Source organism: Aethalodelphis obliquidens, unplaced genomic scaffold (genome assembly GCF_003676395.1).
Source record: "Aethalodelphis obliquidens isolate GAN/ISIS:26980383/991018 unplaced genomic scaffold, ASM367639v1 scaffold51, whole genome shotgun sequence".
Taxonomy (NCBI): domain Eukaryota; kingdom Metazoa; phylum Chordata; class Mammalia; order Artiodactyla; family Delphinidae; genus Aethalodelphis; species Aethalodelphis obliquidens.
Window position 1 is genome coordinate 137,090 of NW_020837995.1, and position 12,649 is coordinate 149,738.

Below are 12,649 nucleotides of genomic sequence, written 5' to 3' on the forward strand. Positions count from 1 at the left end.
AGCCTTTTAGGCCCTCCCACCCTCAAGAGACTTCCTGGATAGTACTCACACTACCCTGCTGGAAGAGGCGGGGCGTAGGCCCTGCCATTGGTGGGTGGGAGCGTAGTTGGGCGGAGCGAGGGAGAATGGACTACTAGCAAGCTAGATTGAGCCGAGGGCTGGCCATGCTCCGCCGGAAGGCGCCTTGTTCTCCGAAAGGGTGAATTGAAACGCTGGCTGGAAAGGAAGCATCAGGACTTGTTCAGGTAGGCTTTCCGCTCACGCCCGCCGCTCAGTGCTGGTCCAAGAGTCTTTGCAAAAGCTGAGGCTCTTAGAATTGGCTTCCATAACTCATTCTCCTCCTCGCGCCCCCGCCCTCTGCCCGTCCCCCAGTTGTAAGGGATCAGGTGCTGGGTGATGCTCTGGACTGAACCATTCTCCTTTGTGAGAGGCCGGGGGAGAGGGCGGCTGCCGGGCCGAGGGGCCCGAGTCGGGCCGAGCCGCGAACGGGGCTGCGCCGGCGCCTGTGAAGTTTTTAGGGCTTGTCATTGCATTGCTGGGTATCGTGTAGATTTGAGGCAGCTCCTTGTTTTCTTTTCCCCTTCAGAGGAGGGAAAACTCCCCGGCTCCGTTTGGTTACTCCATACTTTGGACTCAGAAGTGGGAGGTTAGGGATTTTTTCTTCCTTTTTTGTTTTTGTTTTTTTTTGCATTTTAGCAATAAAGGTGGGTAAGAGAGCATGGGGTGAGCCTGTGCAGATTGTTTTACATTCTTAGGCGTAATTTCTGTGGATCTTTGGGAGAGCAGAGCAGGCTTTTGGACGTGTTCAGAGATGTGGGAAGAGAGAAGCTCAAGCCTTGCATTTCCATTGACAAGTCTGCAGAGCTCACTGGTTTTCTGTTGCATTATGTAAACTCTTCAGTGCCAGAAGACCCCTCCCCCTACCTCGGAGCGAATGCAATTTCTTTATTTACCTGGCTCTAGTGTCGCAGGAAATTTCCCTGCCATTGCAGCAGCTGTGCAAATGCAGCAGCTCCTACCTTTTAAGGGTCAGTCCTAAATGATTAAGGTATTCAAGGAAGAGGTGAATAGTGGTGTATAGATGTTTAGTGAGCCAATCTCTTTTCAATGAGCACAGGGAACCAGAAGTCGAAGACTTAGAACTTGATGTCTTTTTCTTTTAAAGAATAGACATAGTGGAGCGCCCCAAACACCAGAGGAGCTGCATTATCTGTCTACTACACCCTACCATCACAGTAGCATCCACAGTTTGTTTACTCTTCATGTTGTTCTGAACCTGTCAGTTCAGTCGGGGATTCTCTAACTGGTTATCCTTAGAATCATGTGAGGTCCTATCTGGTGTGGGGCACTTTAGGTGCTAGAAGGTGAGTTTGTGATTTGAATAACGTTCTCTCTTAGTTCATTAGATAACGTCTTCTGCTTAGGAATTTCTTTTCTATTAATCAACAAATAGTTGTCAGAACAAACTATGGTCAGCCTCTTAGGGCCAGAACAAGGGAAGCTTCTCATTCCAAGTATTTTGGATTATCCCACCCCTTAAAAGAAAAGAAAAATTATGACAAGGAAAACAACATTTTTTATTTGAGAAGTCAGGTCGCAAGAGCGGTATGCCAGTGGGTCTGCAAGGCAAGATGAAGGACATTGGCCAAAGAGAGGGTAGCTGTGTGTGTAAAGACAGGCTTGGGGGAAGGTTTAAAACTGCAGTAGTGAGCTTCCCTGGTGGCGCAGTGGTTTAGAGTCCGCCTGCAGATGCAGCGGACACGGGTTCGTGGCCCTGTCCGGGAAAATCCCACATGCCACGGAGCAGCTAGGCCCGTGAGCCATGGTAGCTGAGCCTGCGCATCCGGAACCTGTGCTCCGCAACGGGAGAGGCCACAACAGTGAGAGGCCCGCTTACCTCAAAACAACAACAACAAACAAACAAACAAAAAAACTGCAGTAGTAAAAGAGTAGTGGATTGGGATAAGGGATTTGATGGAGCGGTGCACGGGTACTGGCACGGTTGTCACCTTCCCCATGTGTGATCTATATTGTGCATGTGGGCTTTTTTTTTTTTGCGGTGCGCGGGCCTCTCACTGTTGTGGCCTCTCCCATTGGTATTGTGGTAACGACCACTTCAGAGTTTTGCTTGTAACAAGAAAAATTTGCCATTTTATGTGAAGAGTTGAGTTTTTGAAGGTAAGGTAGGATGACGATGGGGCTTAGTCTTTAAAAGAAACCATTTTACACATCTCCTTTGGAAAGGGTGCAGTATTTCTGGGCAAAACTACTTCTTAAGATTAATTTGTGGGTGTCAAGCACTGTGCTTGCTTACTGAAAGAATGAGATTTGATATTCTTATCTGTGGAAGGACTGTAACATCTTCACAATGTTCAGATGAATACTAAATGCTTTGAAGATATTGTTTGTCCACAGTCCTGCAAGCGTTAAGCTATCTTCTGAGCTTAGGTTTAGCCTAATACCTGAAGGATAAACAGAAGACAAATATTTTTCTGGACCCTCTACCTTCACCCCTAGAAGTCACTCCACTTCTGGAGTTGCATTCGAGCCAGCCCCTGATCTGTAGGTCTTTGCTCGACCTACCCTTGCACTACTGTAACCAACTTAGTATTTACTATTTTACTTTTAGCATTCAGTCCATTGATAGACTATCATTTCATATCTTACTCAGTTTAACTTTTTGTATCTGCTCTTTAATTAATTATTTATTCTCTTTCTCACAGAGTTGGTGCTCTTCCTTTCATCCTTCTGTTACAATTTTGTTCACTTTGCCTTTTGTTTTAATTCACTTACATTGTCCCTTTTTGCATCTGTCTTGAGGCCGTTTAAGAATGCAGAGATCCTAATTTTCAAGGTATACTTCCTTTGGTGCCTAATACCCGAGTAACAGTTGTATTTCTGTTTTTTGTTTTTTGGGTTTTTTTTGGACCGCACAGAGCGGCATGTGAGATCTTAGTTCCCCGACCAGGGATTGAACCCGCGTCCCCTGCAGTAGAAGCGTGGAGTCTTAACCACTGGACTGCCAGGGAGGTCCCAACAGTTGTATTTCTATATAACAAAGCCGTTGTATGAACCATTTACTGTTGCCTAAAGGTTTATTTAACCATTTATTACATTTTGAATTTTATCCTGGATAACCTTCCCCCAGCATTAACCTCTGTTTTGTGTTGTGTGTACACATGTATGAAGTTGTAATTTGGCTCTGTTTTTTGCCTAAAAAACTAATTCATATTGTCTTGAAGATTTTCATTGTCTCTGTATTGCAAAATAAGTCCACCTCTTTGTAGTCTCTGAGATTTCTCATTAAGCTCTTCAATAGGTAACATTTCTTTTGCCCTTTTGTCACCGGTCACTTTCTATCCTTCACTAGACCCTTGGTTGTTGAATGACGCATGAAGCAAAATGCTCAACTTTAAAATGTGTTAATTCTTGCTTTCGGATCGCAGCAGGAGACTTTTAAAAATAAAGCACTTAATTTCTACCCACAAATGTACATTACATGATCATCAAAAGCCTAGCGTAAACAGAAAGACTGGCATAGATAATTTCTTTGCATTCACCTTCAGCAGGGATGAATCCAGGAATGTATTCCAAGCAGTAGAGCAGTGTAGGAAGCCTAGACAATGTTCTAGCCTCTTCCTATTCAGACTTTCCAAGTATATTCTCACTAGTTTGTTTGAAAAGAGTTCCCAGAACATGTTCAAATAAAAGTACAAAAATATTTCAACATCAAAGCAAGGATTTTAAACATTACTTACTCTTATGTGTAATTTTTAAGAAAAGATTGGCTTCGTAACTGAAAGAATGAACCATTCCTGATTTTATTCCTTCAGTACATTTCCAGAGAAATTTATTGTGTATGGCTTCTTTTTATTTGGTATTTTCAGACTTTATTTCATTTTAAAAAAGTAATTAAATGACATACTACTGAAATTACTAGATAATAAGAGAACTGTGCTTCTTTCCTCCACTGTATGTCAGCACCCTAAATCTGATAGTTCTAATCCTTTAGGCAATGTCCCAATATTCCAGTAATTAGTAACTCTGTAATAACAACACCTTTTTGTTTTGTTTTGTAGTTCTCCTAAAACTATATCAGTAACTCTCTGAGAAAGAATATGTATTAACTGAATTCTTAATTTCACCTGAGAGGAAGGATATTCAAGACCTGTAACGTCTTTGGGGTTTCTTAAATTGTCTCTCATGGTCATTAGAGAAACCTTTGGAATATCCTGCCTCCTTTTTTTCCTCTACTGCATACTTTGGGGATACATTATATCTTTAGGGATTATTCCTTTGGGACATGGGTATTCTGAAGTACCCAGTCCCATTAGTAATATGGGAATTTCTCTTTGGTTCTAGAAGAAACCAGTGATTTCAGTAGTTTGGCTGCCTACTTAGAACCAAATCATAATACAGTTTTGTAATAGAACATGAAAGTCATACTTCACATATTCTATGATTTTCATGTTTTATTACAGATATCAGATGTATATCAGGGATACATCCATCTAAATAAACTGAATGACTGGGAAGATTTTTCAGGATTTTTGAATAGGAGCTACCAAGTTGCATGAACACTAAACTTTAAGTGTTTTATTCTTTTTTTTTTAAAAAATAATTTATTTATTTATTTTTGGCTGCGTTGGGTCTTCGTTGCTGCGTGTGGGCTTTCTCTGGTTGCACTGAGCGGGGGCTACTCTTCGCTGCGGGCTACTCTTCGCTGCGGTGCGCAGGCTTCTCACTGCGGTGGCTTCTCTTGTTGCGGAGCACGGGCTCTAGGCACGCGGGCTTCAGTGGTTGTGGCGCACGGACTTAGTTGCTCCGCGGCATGTGGGATGTTCCCGGACCAGGGCTTGAACCCGTGTTCCCTGCATTAGCAGGCAGATTCTTTTTTTTTTTTTTTTTGCGGTACTCCGGCCTCTCTCTGCTGTGGCCTCTCCCGTTGCGGAGTACAGGCTCTGGACGCACAGGCTCAGTGGCCATGGCTCACGGGCCCAGCCGCTCTGCGGCATGTGGGATCTTCCCGGAGCGGGGCACGAACCCGTGTCCCCTGCATCGGCAGGCGGACTCTCAACCACTGCGCCACCAGGGAAGCCCGGCAGGTGGATTCTTAACCACTGTGCCACCAGGGAAGTCCCCAGTGTTTTATTCTTCATTGCTTCCACTCAGTACCCAGTCATTCTTTGTTTATTTACACATTAGTTCTTCTATAAAGTGTAGTGCTTCTGCCTGTTTTTCAGGTATGCCTCCTGTTGGAGGGACATTTTCCTTGAAGAATTAAATATATATGGGTAGTGGTCACTTCCATTCACTGCTTTCCTGAAAGTCATGGGAGTCAAAAGTTGAGGTACCTGGGTCTGGGCATGTGAGCTACCAAGGGACAGCCTAGTCATTTGGAGAACTGTAAGTTCCCACAGGCAGGCATTGTGAAGTAAATGGAGTATTCAGACACTGGCATCGTTCATACAAACACAAAAAATGATTAATAGAATTACCTGCCTGTTGGCCTAGCCACCGTGCTGGTTGAAGTCTGTTCCGTGGTTTTGAGGTTAAAGGGTTATACTGCTTTCTCAGCACAGTGGTACTAGTCCTTTGATCCTGCCCAGCAGTCCTGCTATTCTAATTATGAAACTTTTGCATTTATTTTAGTGTCCCACCATTCTGCTTAGCAGATCAGCTCAGCCAAACCTCTAAGGAGTAATTTTGCTTTGAGGGAAACCTTTAGTTTTTAAATTATTGGACAGGGAATAATAAACTTTTTATTTGCCTACTGTGTGCCAAACATTGTACATTATCTTTTAATCTTCACAATAACTCTGGAAATGTATGTGATGTTACTTTCATTTTACAGAAGAGAAAAAATAAGACAGTGAGGTTAGATCATTTAACCAGGAGTAGGACTCTGATCTGTCAGACTTCAAAGCCTCATTCATTATCGTCTCGCTACATTTAGAAATTCAGTGCTGACCCCTGGAGGAGAACTGTCTTTGACCACAACATTAGGCAAGTAGGCATTCCATAGCCTGTTAAAGCTGTGTCTTTAGCAGTTGTAGAACCTTGAGAATGTAAAATTTCTTTTTGTCTTTGTATTTCTGTCTGTTAAAAGGAAAAAAAAAAAAAGGAATAGTTTCTTTTATTTAACTTAGTTATTTTGAAGATAAGATTATGTGAAATATTTCAAGCTCTACAGAGGAAAATCACTTGGTCAGTCTTGCAAATAACTCAATTTTTTAGCCAATGCAAGTCAAACTAGCCAACTGAATTTTCATCAGTCCCATGTCGCTGGGTCACATTTTGTGCCTAGAGGCACAAGTGTGATAATAACAGTGTTTCTCCCCCCAGCCACACATACATTTTTTAGCATAAACGTTGCAGTGAAAACAATCCCTCATAAATAATTAAGAGTTCCCTAGTGGCCTAGTGGTTAGGATTCCCGGTTTTCACTGCTGCGGCCCAGGTTCAATCCCTGGTCGGGGAACATTGTGCAAGCCATGCAGCGTGGCCCCCCCCCCAAAAAAAAGTAAGTAAATATTTATATTTTTCTGTTAGGCTGAAAAAATATATGTATACTTGGCCCAATTAAAGTAGGGCATGCGAGGGTGGTGTGGGAGAGCATAAAGAGGAACAGGACTCTGTTACCTAAAATATATATATTATGGCGGGAGGGCAAAATGGGCAAAGGGGATCAACTGTATGGCAATGGATGGAAAGTAACTTTGTGGTGGTGAGCACGCTGTAGTGTATACAGAAGTAGAAAAATAATGTACACATGAAATTTATGTAACATTATAAACCAGTATTACCTCAGTAAAAAAAAATTATGTATATCATTATTTACGCTGGATGTCCAAAAGTGGTGTCACACAAGGTAGATATATTAATCCAGTTAGATATTCCTCATCTAGAACCTAGACTATTATTTTCACCTTGGTGAACATGTGCCAGTGAAGAGGAACTTCTCCAGATCCAGTCTAACTTGACCCCAGTGATCGTTAAAAATTAGGTTCTTACATTCTGTCTTCAGACTTAGACCAAAACTCCAGAGTTTTACTGGAAAAAAATCTACAATGAGGCTGACTTAAGAATGAATCCATGCCCTATTTTTGAGTCATATGGGTATGGTTTCATCCATTCACTTCTTGCCATAGTTTCAAATTGGTCACCACTGAGGCTTTATGGTCCCAAGCCTAAAGGAGATAACTGAAATTTCATTGCTTTCAATAGTAATTACCACACTATAGAAAATAGTCTTTTATGTGTATTGGATGCAGCTTCTTTTACTATACCTGAAAGCTGTGTCTGCTACAGGTCCTAAAAAGTGAAGATGCTTAAGATGTTGTGATGCCTCTTCTGAATGTTTCTGGTAGGAAATGTGCCACTGCCTGTTTACTATCTCAGCAGTCTGGAGAAGCCCTTGGTTTTGGTCAGATAGTTCCGCATTACCCCTCCACAGCCCCACTACCACACACCTTTGGCTGGAAGTTGAAAATGCATTCCTTCACAGAAGTACACTGAGTGCCTTTTACCACCTGATAAGCCAAGGAAATATTGTAATAAGTCATACACAGGCCTTGCCCTTGTGCAACTTGCATTCTAATATGGGGGTGGGGGAGGATGGATATCAAACAATGAATTATATAATGTTATTCAGGCTACTACAAAAGAGAAATTATGGATGTTACAAGAGAATTTGTAATAGGGGCATGTAGTCTACACCATAGTATAGTTGGGTGGTTAAGAGTGTGACTTCAGGGCTTCCCTGGTGGCGCAGTGGTTGAGAGTCCACCTGCTGATGCAGGGGATACGGGTTCGTGCCCCGGCCCGGGAAGATCCCACATGCCGCGGAGCGGCTGGGCCCGTGAGCCATGGCCGCTGATCCTGCGTGTCCAGAGCCTGTGCTCCGCAACGGGAGAGGCTGCAACAGTGACAGGCCCGCGTACCGCAAAAAAAATAAAAATAAATATAGTTATTCCTGTTTGCTGTAAATTAGATTTAATGTAGAGGAAGCAAGGGCTACAGTGCATATTCAAACTCAATAGATATTAGCCTGCTGAAATTAATGAATTATTTTGAAGGCCATTCATGTGGGTGGTGATTCCCTCTAAGGCTGCCTAGCATCTCCAAGGTAGGTAGAGACACTGGGAAAAAGTTTTTTCTAAATAGTCTATCCAGCAACATTCGTTGAGTACGTCCTAGAAATAGTGGTTACATACCAAGAAGTGTGCGAGATGTTTCATTAATCCTCACTAATGGCCCTGTAATTTGAGCCCCCTATGTACAGAGGAATGAACTAGACTCAGAAAGGTTTATTTACTTAGTGGGACAGAAATTTGAACCCAGATCCCTCTGACTTTAAGCTCATCATACCTCCACATACAAATATAACTAAAATACGACGTAGAAGATAATTATCCCCAAAGAGTACTTAACAAAAGTACTATGAAAGCTCATATGGGACTGGTTACTCTTAGCTTGACAGTGAAAAGTAGAGATGCATTAAATCCAATGGACATTTTAAAGTTCTTATATTATTGGACATTTTTGCTTTGTTCAATGCAATTGATCGCTCTTTCCCTCAGCAACACTCTACTGTCTTTGCTTTGGTGATATTGCACTCTCTGCTTCTCTAGCTTTGCCTTCTCTACCTGCTTAGTAGGTGTGGCTTATTCTGATTCTTAAATCCTGATGTTCTCTTGGGTTCCTCTTTAGCTTTTTTCACCCTACACCGAAAATCTCAAATTTGGGGGTTTCCAGCTAAGTGTTTTTTCTAACGCATAGTGTTTAAAACATTAAAAAAAATTAGTTGTCTGCATTTAAAACCCAGAAGATTTACATAAAACTCTGTATTTCTGGCTTTTGAAAAACCTGAAGTTCTCTTTCAATCTTGGATGTGTGTTTCCATATGGCAACACTTAACTAGAGCTGAATAGCAGCTGCTCTCTTTGGAATGGACATCCAGTTCTTCACAGACCCCTCACATTCTCTGTTGTCTCCCCAACAGTATTGGTGCAGTGTTTCATATACTAGCTCTGATTACCCAGAGTAATTACCTGGGTAATCTCCACTCTTAAAACTACTATTTTGATACTGATAACTCTGTCACCAAGGCAACTTTTATATTTATAATCCAACCTTTTATTGAATATCACTACTTAACATGCTATAGGTAACTCAGACTAAACATGGCTGAACTCATCTTTCCCTGTAAACTCTAGGTTTTACCAATTTTTATCCCCTAAGTATTATTCCGCTCTGGCCTTGCCTTCCTATCATTACCTTTTGAACCACATTGCTATGATTCAGGCTCTAATCATCTTGTTGGTTGCAAACAACAGAAATCATCTTTTGGCTAACTTAAGCAGAAGGGGAACATATTCAAAGGATATTGTGTGGCTCACAAAATCAGTGGGAATGCTAGAGGATCTGATTTAGAAAATGATCTGAAACCAAGGGAAGTTGGAAACATGGAGAACGTGGCCAGGATCATAGCACTGAACAGTCTATGATGCTGCAGAATTCCAGTGTCTGACATTGCTGAATATTGTCTAACTGGTTGGTTCTGGATCTTTGTATTACCACTGAAAAGTCAAGGTTTTCCACAGCAGTGTCCACTTAGACTAGGCTAGGTCATGTGCGTACTTCTTCTCCGACAGGAAGAGGAGATGGGACTCTGCCCCTCATTTCAGTACCCCCACCCACCCATCCCAGCTCTATAGTGGGAATTAAGATCCACTCTTCCATTGAAGACTTTTAACCTTGTGCTATTCTCCCAATATAGGAAGGGGGAAGCAGGAAAAAAAATCAGCAAGCATCCACAATACAACTCTTTTCTGGACTACCACAGCAGCCCCCTGACTACTTCTGTGTCCTCTGTTACATCAGCCCCCAAATCTATTCTCTATCAAACAGCCAGAGTTAGCCAACTAAAATGCATTTCTGATTATGTCATTCCATGTTTCAGTGGCTCCTCATCCACTAGAAGAAAATGCTTTAACATGGCGTTCAAGGCTCTTTCCTTGAAGGGTCTGGCCCTTACCTATACCTTCAATCTTATCTCCCTCTGATTTCTTCTTTGTGATTTACACTTTAGCAAGACTGAACTTCAGAGCTACTTAAGAGTTTCCTCTACACGTCTCATGGCTGTTTTTCATTGCTATCAAGAATGCAGTTTGGCTTGTGGCAGAGAGAGCGCTTTATCTTTTAAGAGTAAAAGGCCCCATGTTCCAGCAATTGGGCTGACTCACTCCCATGATGGACGGAAGATTTGGCCCCTTTTAATGGGTCGTGGGAGAAGGTGCAGTCACTACAGCAGAGGAGTTGACAGTGCTGCTAGAAGGCAGGGGATTCAGAGGGAGGCGGAGTTGGCCTAGTGTGGAACCCTCCCTCCCGAGTTTACGCTCTTTGGTGTGCAGAAAACAGTGTAGGTGGTGGGGGAATTTAATCGCCAGGACTAGTTTCCCGCAGCTTGAGACGGTTCTGCTGGCCAGGCTCCTTTTTTTTTTTCAAGCAAGCTGCAGGCTTCGCTTCGGCCCTGGAAACCGGATAGGCCTCTCCGTGCGCTCTCAACCTAACCCCGCGGTGGCGGGGGAGGGGGAAGCTCTGCCTAGTCCCGCCCACTGCGCTGTTTTGCGTGTTTGCCCCTGTCGTGAGTGGCAGTGAAGTTTAGCCAATGAAGACGCGGGGCGGGCAGGAGCATGAAGTTAGGCTGCGCTGGAGGAGGGGGAACTGGTGCTGGAGAGACAGCGAGAGGGGCGAACCGGCCCCCCACGGCCGCTGCAGGTAAAGGCACCTCTCTTGCTGGGGTGAGGCACAGCTCTTTTTCTACTTAAGGGCTAGTCGGGCCTTCCCGCCTGTAGCTTCCACCCTCACATTGCTCCCACCCGGGCATCCACACCCCCCCCCCCCCCCTCTTCCCGTCTTGGCCATCCCCACCCTGGAGGGCACCCCGCTAGCTCACTCCCTCAAGAGCATGTACCTCACCTCCATTTTGGGGGCTCCAGTTGCCCGACATCGCCCTCCTCTGCTGTGTGGGCCTTACTGGCACCAGCCCTGGCAGTATGAGCAGGTACTGTACCCGGGTCCCCGCCACCCCCGCCCCCAGTCGCGTCTCCCTCTCCGTCAACCCCGCACTTCCTTACCTTGCCCCTTCCCTTCCACATGAGTACATATAATTTCTGTAGTTTCTCCTTTACCCCTTGAACATACGAACATGCTTTTAGCATTCATAGTTGCCTATTTTGCTTTCCCTGTTTATTCAGAAGGACTCACTTTACCAGCCGTGTTTGCCCCAAATGTCCATACTCCTGATTGAGGTTTGAGTGCTTTTTTCTGTAATTGGGAAAACAAAAACAGAGTAGCCACACATTTGGAATTGAGAATGGTGAAGATAGAGAAAATGGCCTAGGATCTCGACCTTCGTGAGGAGAATCTCCTGAGTGGCTCCAAGTTAATAGCTCTATTTCTTATGGTCTGTGTCCCTCCATCCTGATCCTTTGCTGATCCTAAATTGTGATTCTGTTCACCTTGGATGTTTATTTCCCATTTCTTTATAAGATTTGAGACCCTTTGGGTTTCACAAGTGTCTCCATGATACAGTTTTTAAATCCTCCTCTTTTAAAATTATGTTGGTGAGTTTCATTTTAAGCCTTCTGATTTATTTTATTTTCAAGGGGTTTCCTCAGACTGCTTCTACCCATCTTGTTTCCATATCGTGTTTATGTCTGCCTGCCTGCCTATGCTGATCCTCTTGAAAGAATAGTTTCCAATAACAAGATTAATACTTTGAAGTAAAATAGTTTGTTCTTTGAGCAGTTAGAGGTTAAGTGGGCATGGCTGCTACTTTATAAAAGTGCATATTAACCCCCCAGAAAAGATCAGTTTTTGTCAATATGGCATTCATCTGTTATCTTCTAAGAGGATGGATAGTACAGAGAAATCTGTAAGGGAGAATGGATGTCTGTAGTTCAGTTTATATAATTTTATGTCTTAGACAGCTGGACTAATTTCTGTTGCAGTGTTTCTCATCCGTCATAAACAATATGATAAACTCCCTTTTGAGAGACCATAAGAAATCTTACCCCATCACAGAGATGTCGATAATCCTTCCAAACCAGGCATACTTCTTTTTCTGCCCCCCACCCCTACCCATGTTGTCCAGTTTTATTGAATATAAATAACCTAAACAATGAGATGTTTTCCTTTTCCATTTGACAAATATAAAATTATAACACCGAATGCACATTTTCAAACTTTGCATACCTTCCATCTCCCAGTTGAGAATCACTGCTTTGTTGAAAGGTATGGGGAGATTGAGATGGAAAAGTATAGAGTAGAATTAAAACTAAGTCTTTTATGATTGGACCCACAAGTTGTTATTGAAATGGGCGAGGGTTGGGAGACACGTTAAAATAAGAACAGGAGAGTTGGGACTCTAGGTTTCTAAGAAAACCCAGAAGAACTACATTAAAGATGATAAAGCTGCAAAAAAAATCAGTTTATATTTATTTCAAGGGAAGGGAGTAGTTTCTCCTTAAAGAAGACGATGAGATGAAGGGCTTTATATAAAGAATTGCTCTGGCTTGTTATTTGGAAGTTTTAGATGGGTGGCCTTGGATTTTAACCTTAACTTACTAGTTAGTACTACTTC

At 42.9% G+C, this 12,649-nt stretch overlaps 1 protein-coding gene across 6 annotated transcripts in view; it reads left to right on the top strand.

The window, feature by feature from the left end:
* The window catches only part of CHD8 (chromodomain helicase DNA binding protein 8), a 55,421-nt gene continuing 42,772 nt past the window's right edge, over positions 1-12,649 (top strand). The window contains exon 1 of one of the 6 annotated variants that reach the window (XM_027083667.1): positions 1-245. The gene's annotated coding sequence lies outside the window, so the exon portion shown is untranslated. Of the gene's footprint in view, positions 246-10,692; positions 10,783-12,649 lie in introns of those variants that run through there. The other 5 variants (XM_027083663.1, XM_027083666.1, XM_027083668.1 and 2 more) reach the window with 5 other exon arrangements.